Below are 11,250 nucleotides of genomic sequence, written 5' to 3' on the forward strand. Positions count from 1 at the left end.
ACTTATTTTCTTTTCTGTAAAATGGGAATGGAAGGGAAGCCTAAAATACTTGGACTCCCTGCCTCATAGTGTCATTGGGAGGAAAATACTTTGTAAACTGGAAAGCGTGACAGGAATATAAGCCTTTATCCTCATTTTCCTCATTCTGGATGAAAGACCTTTCTTCCTTGCAGTTTTCAATCTTTTGGAACAGCTTTGCCATGTTTCTTAGACTCACTGATTTTTCCACTTGAAAAACTCAGCTGAAGGCATCTTTCATCTTTGATTATACTTCCAAATAGCTTTTCCTCTTATAGTACTTATCCTAATTTACAATTCCCTTATTCCCTCTCTTTTCTCTACCTGTTTCCTACTGCAATTACTCTACCTACAAAATAATAACCCAATTTTATCCACCTTACAGAGAGTGAAAGGATTTTTAGTTGGTGTCAATCAAGGATAGTATTTTGAGAAACTCAAAGAAAGCTGCCTGGTTGATATGGCTGGGCATTTGGGACTTAATAGTAATAATAGCTTTCATTAATATAGCATTTTTAAACTTTGAAAAGGTAGGGGATTAGGCAAGGTGGTATAGTTGAAGCTGTACAGCCCAGAACTCTTACAACCATTCCAAAAAAAGAACAAGAAAAATATCAGATTGAGTGGAGAGAGGAAAATTCAAGGAGAAAACCATTGTGGGTTCCTGTTTCTAGCTGGGGTAGGTACAGGGAAACAGTATTGTGGGTATAGGAGAAGAGGTTCATCCAGGAATGCCTAGGCTGAGGGTACAGATGGGTTCTAGACCCTAGAGAGTTGTATTCTGGATAGGATGCATTGACTGGGACAAGTCTGCCATCATGTTGACCTGACCCCCGAGGCGTGAAGCCTTACTAATTAGGCTGGGGCCTATTGCATTACAGCCAAGGTACCTGTAACTCTGATCATGCACAGGGTGATAAAGCCTCTCATAGATGGACCAGGGTTCAATCCAGCATCTTTGCAGCTTAAGCAGAGAGTACAAAACAGTGTCATTCCTGCCTCTCTGTCACCTTGACCATTGACTCAGATCATGGAGCTTTTTAGCACAGGATATCGTTGTGTACTCCAGAGAAGAAGCACAGAACATGATCAAACCTGCAATTCCATAATGCTGACTTGGGATACTCTTCCTTCAAGACGACAGAGGCTAGCACCAGCAGCTAACTACTTAAGTCATATTGCCTAGATCCCAAATTTAGTTTCGGATCTTGCAAAGCCCAGGCCAGAAGGGAAGCAATATTAGACCATCCTTTTAGACCACAGACTCCTTAGGGTGCTGAAAATTTGAATTTCACTGATCTGAGTCACTCCAGTAGTCTTTGAAGAAAACAAAAGGACATTATCCAAAGGAAAGAGAGACAGAACCAGAGGTAATACAGATCAGGATAAAACAAGGTCTCATTTTTTAATCAACGAGTATCCAGAAACACAAAGTTTCAATCTGGGAAGCAAGACTAAGAAAAGTGAATATAAAAAGTGATGCAAATAATGACACAAACCCAGCAAAAAAAAAGAATAAATCCACATCTACAAACAAAACATTAAAACAAACTGCAAGCCAGCCATAATTTTATTTAGAATTTCTAAAAGATAAAAGCATTTCTTTTTTAGAAAATGCTATCATACAATTTGGAGAGGTTGTGGGAGGTTGGGTTATTGATGCATTTCTGGTGGACTTGTGAATGGATCCAACCTTTCTGGAGAACAATATGGAACTATGCCCAAAGAGCAATAAAACTGTTCATGCCCTTTGACCCAGAAATTCCAATTCTAGTTCTATATCCTGAAGAAATTATAAAAAGGGAAAAGTCATACATCTTCCAAAATATTCATAGCAGCTCTTTTTGCAGTGACGAAGAATTGGAAATTGAGGGGATGCCTACCAATTGGGAGATGGCTAAACAAGTTTTGGTATATTAATACTATGGAATACTGTTGTTCTATAAGAAATCATAAATAGTTGGACTCTAGAGAAGCATGGCATGACTTACAGGATCTGATGATGATCAAAGGGAGTAGAACCAAGACAACAATGTACACATTAACAACTAAATTATGAGATGAACAAACTTGATGGAAGCAGCTCCTCTTAGCAGTTCAGAGAGATAGGACAAATTGTATTAGATCGGTTATGGACAATGTTATCCCCATCCAGAGGGGGGAAAAATACACACACACACACACACACACACACACACACACACACACACACACACACAGAGAAAACAACTCTTCAAAATCTGATGAACACTTTATAAAAATTATCTTTTATGTATCTCATTCCCTTAATCCCAATTTCTCAAACCGAAAATAACTGTAAACATGTATATCAAAAATATGTATGTACAATGCTAACCTGACAGTGTGCCACTGAAAGGATGGGGATGGGTGGGAAGGGAGGGTGGAAGGAAATTTTGTACTTAAAATTACACATGTGCATATAGATAAAAATAAATAAACAAAATAAGGGAAAAAAGAAAAGCCCCCCCCCCAAAAGAAAATGCTATCATAAATGAAGAAAGAGTTGTAGAAGAAACAATTGGAAGACAAATACTAAAAGAGGTGCAAAAAGTTATTTGAATAACAGACTCCCTATTTCTTGGAAAAGACCAAACAGAAATCAATGATCATGCAATAAGAATTACTGGAACAAAATCAAAAGTCACAAAAAAGAAGAAAATATAAAGCATCTCCTATCAAAACAATTCCATCATAGACTAGAAAGAAAAATATCTAGGAATCATGGGATTATCTAAGAGCAACCAACATCACCACAAAAATAAAATTTTAGGATTATATATTTCAAGAAATATGGATGAAAAGTGTAATATATATTAGATTCTGAGGATGAAGTAAAAATTGGGAGAGTCCATCACTTACTCCTCAAAGAAAGCCCAAAATGAAAACTCTGAGGAATGTTGTAGGCAAAATTCAGAACCTCCAAGTCAAAGAAAAATAGATACTACAAAGAGCTAAAAAGAAAGAGTTCATCTCCCTTAGGAGTCACAAAATCAAGATGACAAAAGATTTATGTAGCTGCCAGTATAAAAGAGAAGAAATATATTGTATGATATTTCAGAAGGCACTGCTGAAAAAGGGCAGGAAACTGAAAGCAAATTGCAACAAAACAACTCATTAATATTGAGCACATTCCTTCCTTCTTCTTCTGGAGCACAGGGAAGAAAAACCTATAAGAGAATATGCTTGAGGGAATTTGGCTATAATATTCCTGGGAATTTTCATTTGGGGATGTCTTTCAAAGGGTAATTAATGGATTCTTTCAATATCTATTGTACCCTTTGGATCTAAGATATCAGGATAGTTTTCTTTTTTATAATTTCTTGAAATATATCTAATATTTTTTCCTCTTTGATCATGGCCTTAAGGCAATTCAATATGTCTTCAATTCTCTATTATTAAGTTATTACCTTTATTATTATTAAATTATCTCTAAATTCCAGGTCAGTGGCTTTTCCAATGAGATGTTTCATATTTTCTTCCATATTCTCATTATCTTGAGTTTGTTTGATTGATTCTTAAAGTCTCGTAGACTCAGCCACTTCCACTTATCCAATTCTAATTTAATGATTTTTCCCCCCTCTCTTTCCCCATTTGGTCAGTTATGTATTTTGAGTTGTTTTCTTCATTGAATTTCTGAATTGTTTTTTCCATTTTGCTAGTTATGATTTTAAAAAGGTTATTTTTTTTCACTATTTACTGTACCTATTTTACCAAGCTGTTAATTCTCTTTACAAAATATTCTTGCAACACTCATTTCCTTTCCATCATTTCCTCTTTCACTCAACTCGTTTGTTACTCTTTCTGATCTTTGTTCAATTATAATTTTTTTCTCTGAGGATTTATTTCTTATAACTGTTTTTATAATGTTATCATCTTTTAGTTTATAACTTCACTTCCCTAGCAATGATACTTTTAGAATCAAGATTTTTCTTTTTTGTTTACTCATTTTTCAGTCTTTTTTTTTTCACTTTGAATTTTACGTTAAAATTAGGCTCTGCTCATCTGTCAAGCACTGTTTCAAGTTTCAAGCTTTGATGTACTATTTTCAAAGTTAATTTTGGGGGTCCACAAGTTTTTCATGCTTCCAATGTAGCGTTAGCCTGAGAAAGGTTTAGTCACTGCTCTCTTGGTCCTAATATTTGTTGAGGATATGTTCCTGCTCCTCTGTAGTCACAATTACTAGCACTCTTATTATTGCAATTTTGACCAGGTCCCCAGCTCCCTTGTGGCAGATCAAAAATACTCTTCTCCATTCTGGAACTGAGGCCCAATATCAGCAAAGGTTCCCGTGAAATTTCTTTCCCAATTAGTTTTCTGACCCTCTTATAGTCTCTGAGCTGAAAGCTTCTGAAAGTGCTGCTGTTGTTGCTATCATGGCTACTTCCAAGGCCCCCACTGGAGTTCCTGCTGTGCTCTGAGCCTGAGTCCACCCTAGTGCTACAGATCTTTCCTCGGAACCTCCCAAGTTATCCTAAAGTGTAAAAAAAAAGTCTTCTGAGCTTTGGTTGGCTCTTCCACTCCAAACTTTGATCTGAGTTATTTATTTTAAAGTTGTTTGGGGGGGAAATATTGAGAGAATTTAGCTGGCATGCATTCAGCCATCTTGGCTCTTTTGCAATACATTTTTTAAAAATTCCAATGTACTTTTTTGGGCATCACTGTTACTACCCCTTCTCCAAAACTGACCCTCCCTACACCATTAACAGAGTTAAAGAAAACCAACAGTGCCAAACAAGCATAGTCAAGCAAAATTAATCCACACAACGTCCAAGACCAAAATGAATGTCTTTGCATTATTTTTTTTGTCAGAAGATGGGTAACGTGCTTCATTAAAGATTCTCTAGAGACATTGTTAGTCATATCTTTATCCAGAGTTATCAAGTCTTTTGGAATTGTTCTTCTTTATATTATTATTTTCTTTGTACAAATTGACCTTCTGATTGTCCCTACTTCACTGTGCTTCAGTTCCTCTTTTCCAGGATTCTCTCAAACCATCTCTTTTGATATTTTTATAGTTTAATAATGTAACAATCCATTTATATATCATAATTTGCATTGCATCCTCCAATTTTCTAAAAGGCAATTGAAGGTACCATGTTAGAACACTCATTTTGTTTTCTTTCTTTTAATTATTCCTTCAAAATAAAAAAGTTTATTATGATCATGACTATTTCCTTGCTAGTTTTATCCTGTCTTTTAAATACCTCCTCCTTCCCCACTTCTTTCTTTGCTGAGTTTGACATAGTTCTATATCAAACTTGGTGTGTACTTGTATGTGTACACTCATGACTCTCACTATGATGACTCATCAAGAGGATCACATTATAAAAATAGACAATTCTGATTATATAAAAATTTTAAAAGTGACACAAATTATCTAATGTAGGTTTGTGATAAAGGTTTGCAGCAAGGTTCTCTAATAAGATCTCACGTCTAAAATGTATAAGATTCATTTAAATTTTTAAGATTTAGAGCCCATTTCCCAAGAGACAAATGTAGCTAAGTTCTGAAAGTTTTCAAAATAAATCCAAGCTATCAGCAAACATAAAAAATTATCTAATTCACTAATCATTAGAGAAATAATAAAAACAAATTTGAGGTTCCAGTTGATAACTATCAGTCTGAAGAAGATGACAAGATAAAAAAGTGACAAAAGTTGAAAGAGCTGTAGAAAAACAGGTCCATTAGTACACAAATGGTGGAACCAATAGATTCATCTATTCTGGAAAGCAATTTAGAGCAATTACCAGAAAGTTATAAATCTAGACATACCCTCTAACTGAACTATTACAACTATACTCTGGAGAAAGAACAGGACAGATCTATATATAACCAACAACAACAAAAACAGTAGTAGCTTTTTTTATAGTAGCCAAAAATTGGAAATTAAAGGGGGTGTCCTTCTATTGGAAAACACTTAAGCAAATTGTGGTATATGGCTATAATGGAATATCATTGTTGATAAGATCTGATAAAATGAATAATTCCAAAAGAAAATGAGATTAACCATGAACAGATGAAGAGTAAAACAAATGAGCACATAAAATTATAAAGTAACAAAATTGCACAAAAAAATAACTTTGAAAGACTTCAGAACTCTGATCAAAATGGTAAGGCACAAGTTAAAAAGAATCAAGATTAAAATATCCCACTCATCTCCTGATATAGAAGTGATGAACTGAAAAGCAGAGACATTGTTTGATATGGCTAATGCTAGAATTTATTCTACCAAACTATGCTTTTCTTTATTTGGGATTTCTTTTCATTTTTCTTTTTTTAATTTGCTCAATGTGGAGGGGGATAGGGATAGTGGGAGGAAAAAACTAACTTTTAAAACATCTGCTATTTGAAAAAATAAACTATTTTTAAATGAACCATAAAAAGAATGTTAGCACTCTATCATCATATAATTCCTTCCAATTAGTAAAATAAATTGATTTTTCTAGATTTACACTGGACTACTTTTTATTTTTCACAGTTACTACTCAATGTTGATCTTTTCATTACAAATACTTGAAAGTCCTCTATTCCATTGAAGGTCATTTTCCCCCTTTGGGTTTATTCACACCTTTGTAAATTATTCTACATTATAACTTACAGTTTTTGTCTTTTAAAGTTTTGTGTTCTAAATTCATTTTGAGAAGAAGTTGCCAAATTTTATGTGGTCCTGACTGTTGTTCCTTCTAACTTAAATTGTTTCTCCATCTATTCTTGTATTTTTCTTGGAGTTGAGAGCTCTTGGGGTTCAACTGTGATATTCTTGATCCTCTTGAGGTACCTTTCAGTTGGGTAGATTCTTTTAATCTTTAATTTGCCTTCTGAATCTAATATATTCTGAGAAGTTTTCTTATGATTTTTATGAAAAAATATTGTCCAAGCTTTTTTTGTCACAGTTTTAAAGAGTCTGATAATGGTTGAATTGTCCCCATTCACCTTGTTTTCAAAGTCAATAATGTTTTTTAATTATCATATATTTTATATTTTCATGTATTTTTTAAATCTTATTTTTTCTATTGTGTTTATCATTTCAATAAATCATTGATTTCTCTTTACTTTGCTCAAAATTTATGGAATTTATTTCTTAGGTGAGGTTTAAACATTCTCTTTTTAAAAATTCTTGATTTTTCTTCCAATTTCTTCCTCAGGAATTTCTATTTATTTTTATAATTTTTTTTGCATTAAGAATTAGAAATCAAGCAAATGTCCTTCAACTGGGGAATGACTTAACAAACTGCAGTATATGTATGTCATGCGAACACTATTGTTCTAATCAGAAACCAGGAGGGATGGGAATTCAGGGAAGCCTGAAGGGGATTTGCATGAATTGATGTTGAGCAAGATGAGCAGAACCAGAAAAACACTATACACTCTAACAGCAACGATGGGGATGATGATGAACTTTGATGGGCTTGCTCATCTTCCACAAGTGCAACAGTCAGGGTCAATTTGGGGCTGTCTGTAATGGAGAATGCCATCTGTATCCAGAGAAAGAACTGTGGATTTTTAACAAATACCAAGAACTATTACACTTTAATTTAGAAAAAAACTGATATCATATTACCCTGATCTTGTTATCTTTAATACTTTATATTTCTTCCTGTAAGGATATGATTTCTCTCTCATCACATTCAATTTGGATCAATGTATACCATGGAAACAATGTAAAGACTGGCAAATTGCCTTCTGTGGGTGGGAGGGGGGGGAGGGAAGTAAGATTAGGGGAAAAATTGTATAACTCAAAATAAATAAAATCTTTAAAATTCCAAAACATAATTTTTGCATCATTTCTTTTATATATTCGTGTAGAAAATCCATTTTCCTGAGAACCCTCTGCTTCTCTGTTTGCATTTGTTTTTAGAGTAAGATTTATAATTTTTTATACTGACTTTTTATACTGTTTTTTTTCTTAATGTGATCATTTCTCCCCACCTTTAGTTCTTAAGTTGGATTTTTATCCCAGGACTGACCTCTGTCTCCTGTTTCATTCTTAGGTAGCGGTGTGTAACCTTGCAAGATTTCACCCCTGGGTCTCCCCTTGGTTTCTTGCACTGATCTACATCTCTGAGGGTTTATCCTACATGCATCATTGAGATTTAGAGTAGCAGATCATCAAGGTCCACTTTCAGCTTCATAGTGTTAGAGACTTCAGAGACCCCTGGACCCTGGGTTATCTCAGAATATTGAATCCTACTCCCCCAGAAACACCCTCTAATTGCTTCCTATTGCTACTCCCATTGGGGCTTTCACAGACCTTATTCTGGGATTTTCTGTTCACTTTGGAGTTTTCTCAGAACCCCCATAAGTGTTTGTTGCTTGACTTGACTTCCTTACTGCCCTCCATACATAGAGATATGAAGATTACCACATATCCCTGAAAGTCTCTTGTGGAGATTGGAAGGCTACCTGCCCCTGCGTGACCCCTATTTACTTCTTGTTCAGTTCTGGAATGGAAAGAAGTCACTGTAGTTTTTTCATTGAATTTGATTATTATTTGGTCTGATGAAAATTTTTGGCTTTTGTTAGATTCGATTTCTGTTCAGGCGTTACGTAAGTAAATGTTCAACTGTCAAGAATGAAAATTCCAGACTTTTTTTGTTGTTTAATTGGTAAAATTTTCTCCATCATTTTCTTAAATAATATACTATCAGTAAAACAAGACCTTATTGCATCATTTGACTGCTCTTAAACTATTAGGAATGGTATATCTGGACATAGGAGTTAGGCAGCCCTTTCTCCCATTCAGGCACTTATCTTGGAAGGAAGCCTAGTGATTAGTTTCCTTTTGGCTGATTTTCAGACAACAGACAAATGTTACAATGTTGATAAAGTTTTTTGAAATTTATCCAACTTGATATGGATTGTCAAAGTTTTAGAGAAAGTAAGGCTGAAAGGGATCTTGTCTGTTTTATTGATAAGAAGGTATGAGCAGTCATGAAAGCGTCAAATGATTTCCTATCAACAAAATTCTTGCTGTTATGCAGTAGTTTAAATCATTGTTCTATTCTTCATGACTCCATTTTTTTTGTTTGTTTAGGGTTTGTTTTTTTGCGTTTGTTTTTTGTTTTTTTGGAAAAGAAACTGGAGTGGTTTGACACATTTCCCTTTTCCACTTCATTTTACAGATAAGAAAATGGAGGAGAAAGTGCGTTTTCCAAGGATTACACAGATAGTAAATGTCTGAGGTCTATTTGAACTCAAGAAGTTAAATCTTCCTGACTCCAGGCACCTAATTTGAAAACCACTTAAACTATCTATCTATCTATCTATCTATCTATCTATCTATCTATCTATCTATCTACCTACTCCTACCTACCTACGCTACCTATCCATCCCATCTATCTACTTATCTATCATCCATTCTATCTGTCTACATCTATAGCATATATATATATATATATACATAATCATAAAACATATCCATATAAATATTAGTTCTCATCAGCATTACTGTGACAGAGATGCAAATGATATATAATTCTCTATTGTTATTAATTGCAATGACACAGCGGTCATATTTTGCCTTTTCTTTTAATCAAAGACAAAGACAAAACAGGAAAACAAATATACAGTCAATTCCTAAAGATTTTATTATATTACCCTACTCATGTACCCTAGGCAATATGACATGCACTGGATTCAATGCCAAATTTAAAGCAAATTTAGAGATGAATCTAAAAGAAAATTAAAATTAGTTTCTTTCTATAAAAACAGACATTTCAGAGTTTGTTTCATAAAAGCAGCCCATCATATCAAAGCACAGTCCTGACCTTTTAACTGTATTATCTAAAATAATTTTAACTTTGAATCGTGTAGCAAGACTCTAAAGATTGTGTACATCACTGAGTCAGATGATATATAACCCCACCTCTTCCTCTGTTGTTTTAAAGCCAAAACAAGTTAAAATTGCCATTTTCCCAGAAAATATAGGATGGTAGACAAAGTAATTAGGCAGTTTTTCCAGTTTGTAATCCTGAAAGAGAGGCTTTCTGGACAAGTGGAAGCTAAAATTCTCTGTCATACATCTTGGGAAAGGGCATAGTTTGAAAGGGTTATCTGGACTTCAGAAAGATTAGATTGACCAGGTAAAAGTGATCTAATATGATTGTTCTAAATTATTCTATAACAATTGGAGTTTTTTCCCCCCTAAAATAGACAGCTTGTCAAAATATTTTGACAGAAAAATCCAGTTACATAGATTGGTACCTGTTTGAGAAATGACCCATAGCCCTAGAGGGAGAAGGTAGAGCTGAGCCAGCATAGAATGTTTATATATCCTGTGCTTATGGTTCTATCACTGTATATAGTACGATTTGGACTAACTGATATGAGCATGTAGTTAAAGTCCTAAGAATATAGGTTATAGTTTTAAATTCTTAATTGTATTTTCTTCAGATAAAAATTCATTACCCTTTCTCCCACTTTTCCATTGGAATAGTTCTTTTTTTTAAAAACAAATATTCATAATCAAGCAAAACAAATTCCTGCACTCATCATATCCAAAAAATAGATGTCTCATTCTGCACTCATTACCTTTTTGTCAGGAGATGGGTAGAATGCTTGGACTTATGGTTGGTGAGGTCTTAAATCTTTTAAAATTACACATCTCTTTAATAACAGTGTTATTGAATAAAGTGGTCTGTTTCTGTCTGCTTTATTTTTCATCATTCCAGTATTTCCATCTCTGGGGAATCTCTGAACCCACACTTTCCATCATTTCTTGTAGTGCAATAACATTCCATTATATTCACATGTAATAATTTATTCTGTGATTTCCTAATTGAAGAATTCCTGCCTGTCTTTGTTTTTCCAGTTGTTTGCCACCCCACAAAAAGAACTACTATAAAATATATATTTTTATGTATGGCCCACTTTTCTTCTTTCTTTTCAATTGGGATCATAAGCTTAGAATTTTATTGCTTGGTCAAAGGTTATGTACACTTTACTAACTTTTGGTACACAGCCTCCAAATTGTTTGAATATAAGTTCTAATTCAGAGGAGGGGTAGAGAAAAAACAGAAACCTAGAAGATCAGGGTTGCAAGTAATATTGGAAACCATTTAGACCAGTCCATATACCGAAGTAATAAGCAATCTAATCTTTCAGTTCAGACATGCTTTTACATACCAAAATCCACTTGAAGCTCAGTATATCCAAGTATATCCAGTATATCCAAATATTCCCTTTTTAGACAGTCTTAATTTTTAGCACTGT

General features: G+C 34.1%; 1 protein-coding gene across 4 annotated transcripts in view; it reads right to left on the reverse strand.

Moving 5' to 3' along the window:
* Nucleotides 1-11,250, reverse strand: part of ASTN1 (astrotactin 1) — a 494,085-nt gene that overhangs the window by 369,997 nt on the left and 112,838 nt on the right. The window lies entirely within an intron of this gene.

The sequence above is a fragment of the Macrotis lagotis genome, chromosome 2, assembly GCF_037893015.1.
Source record: "Macrotis lagotis isolate mMagLag1 chromosome 2, bilby.v1.9.chrom.fasta, whole genome shotgun sequence".
NCBI classification, from domain to species: domain Eukaryota; kingdom Metazoa; phylum Chordata; class Mammalia; order Peramelemorphia; family Peramelidae; genus Macrotis; species Macrotis lagotis.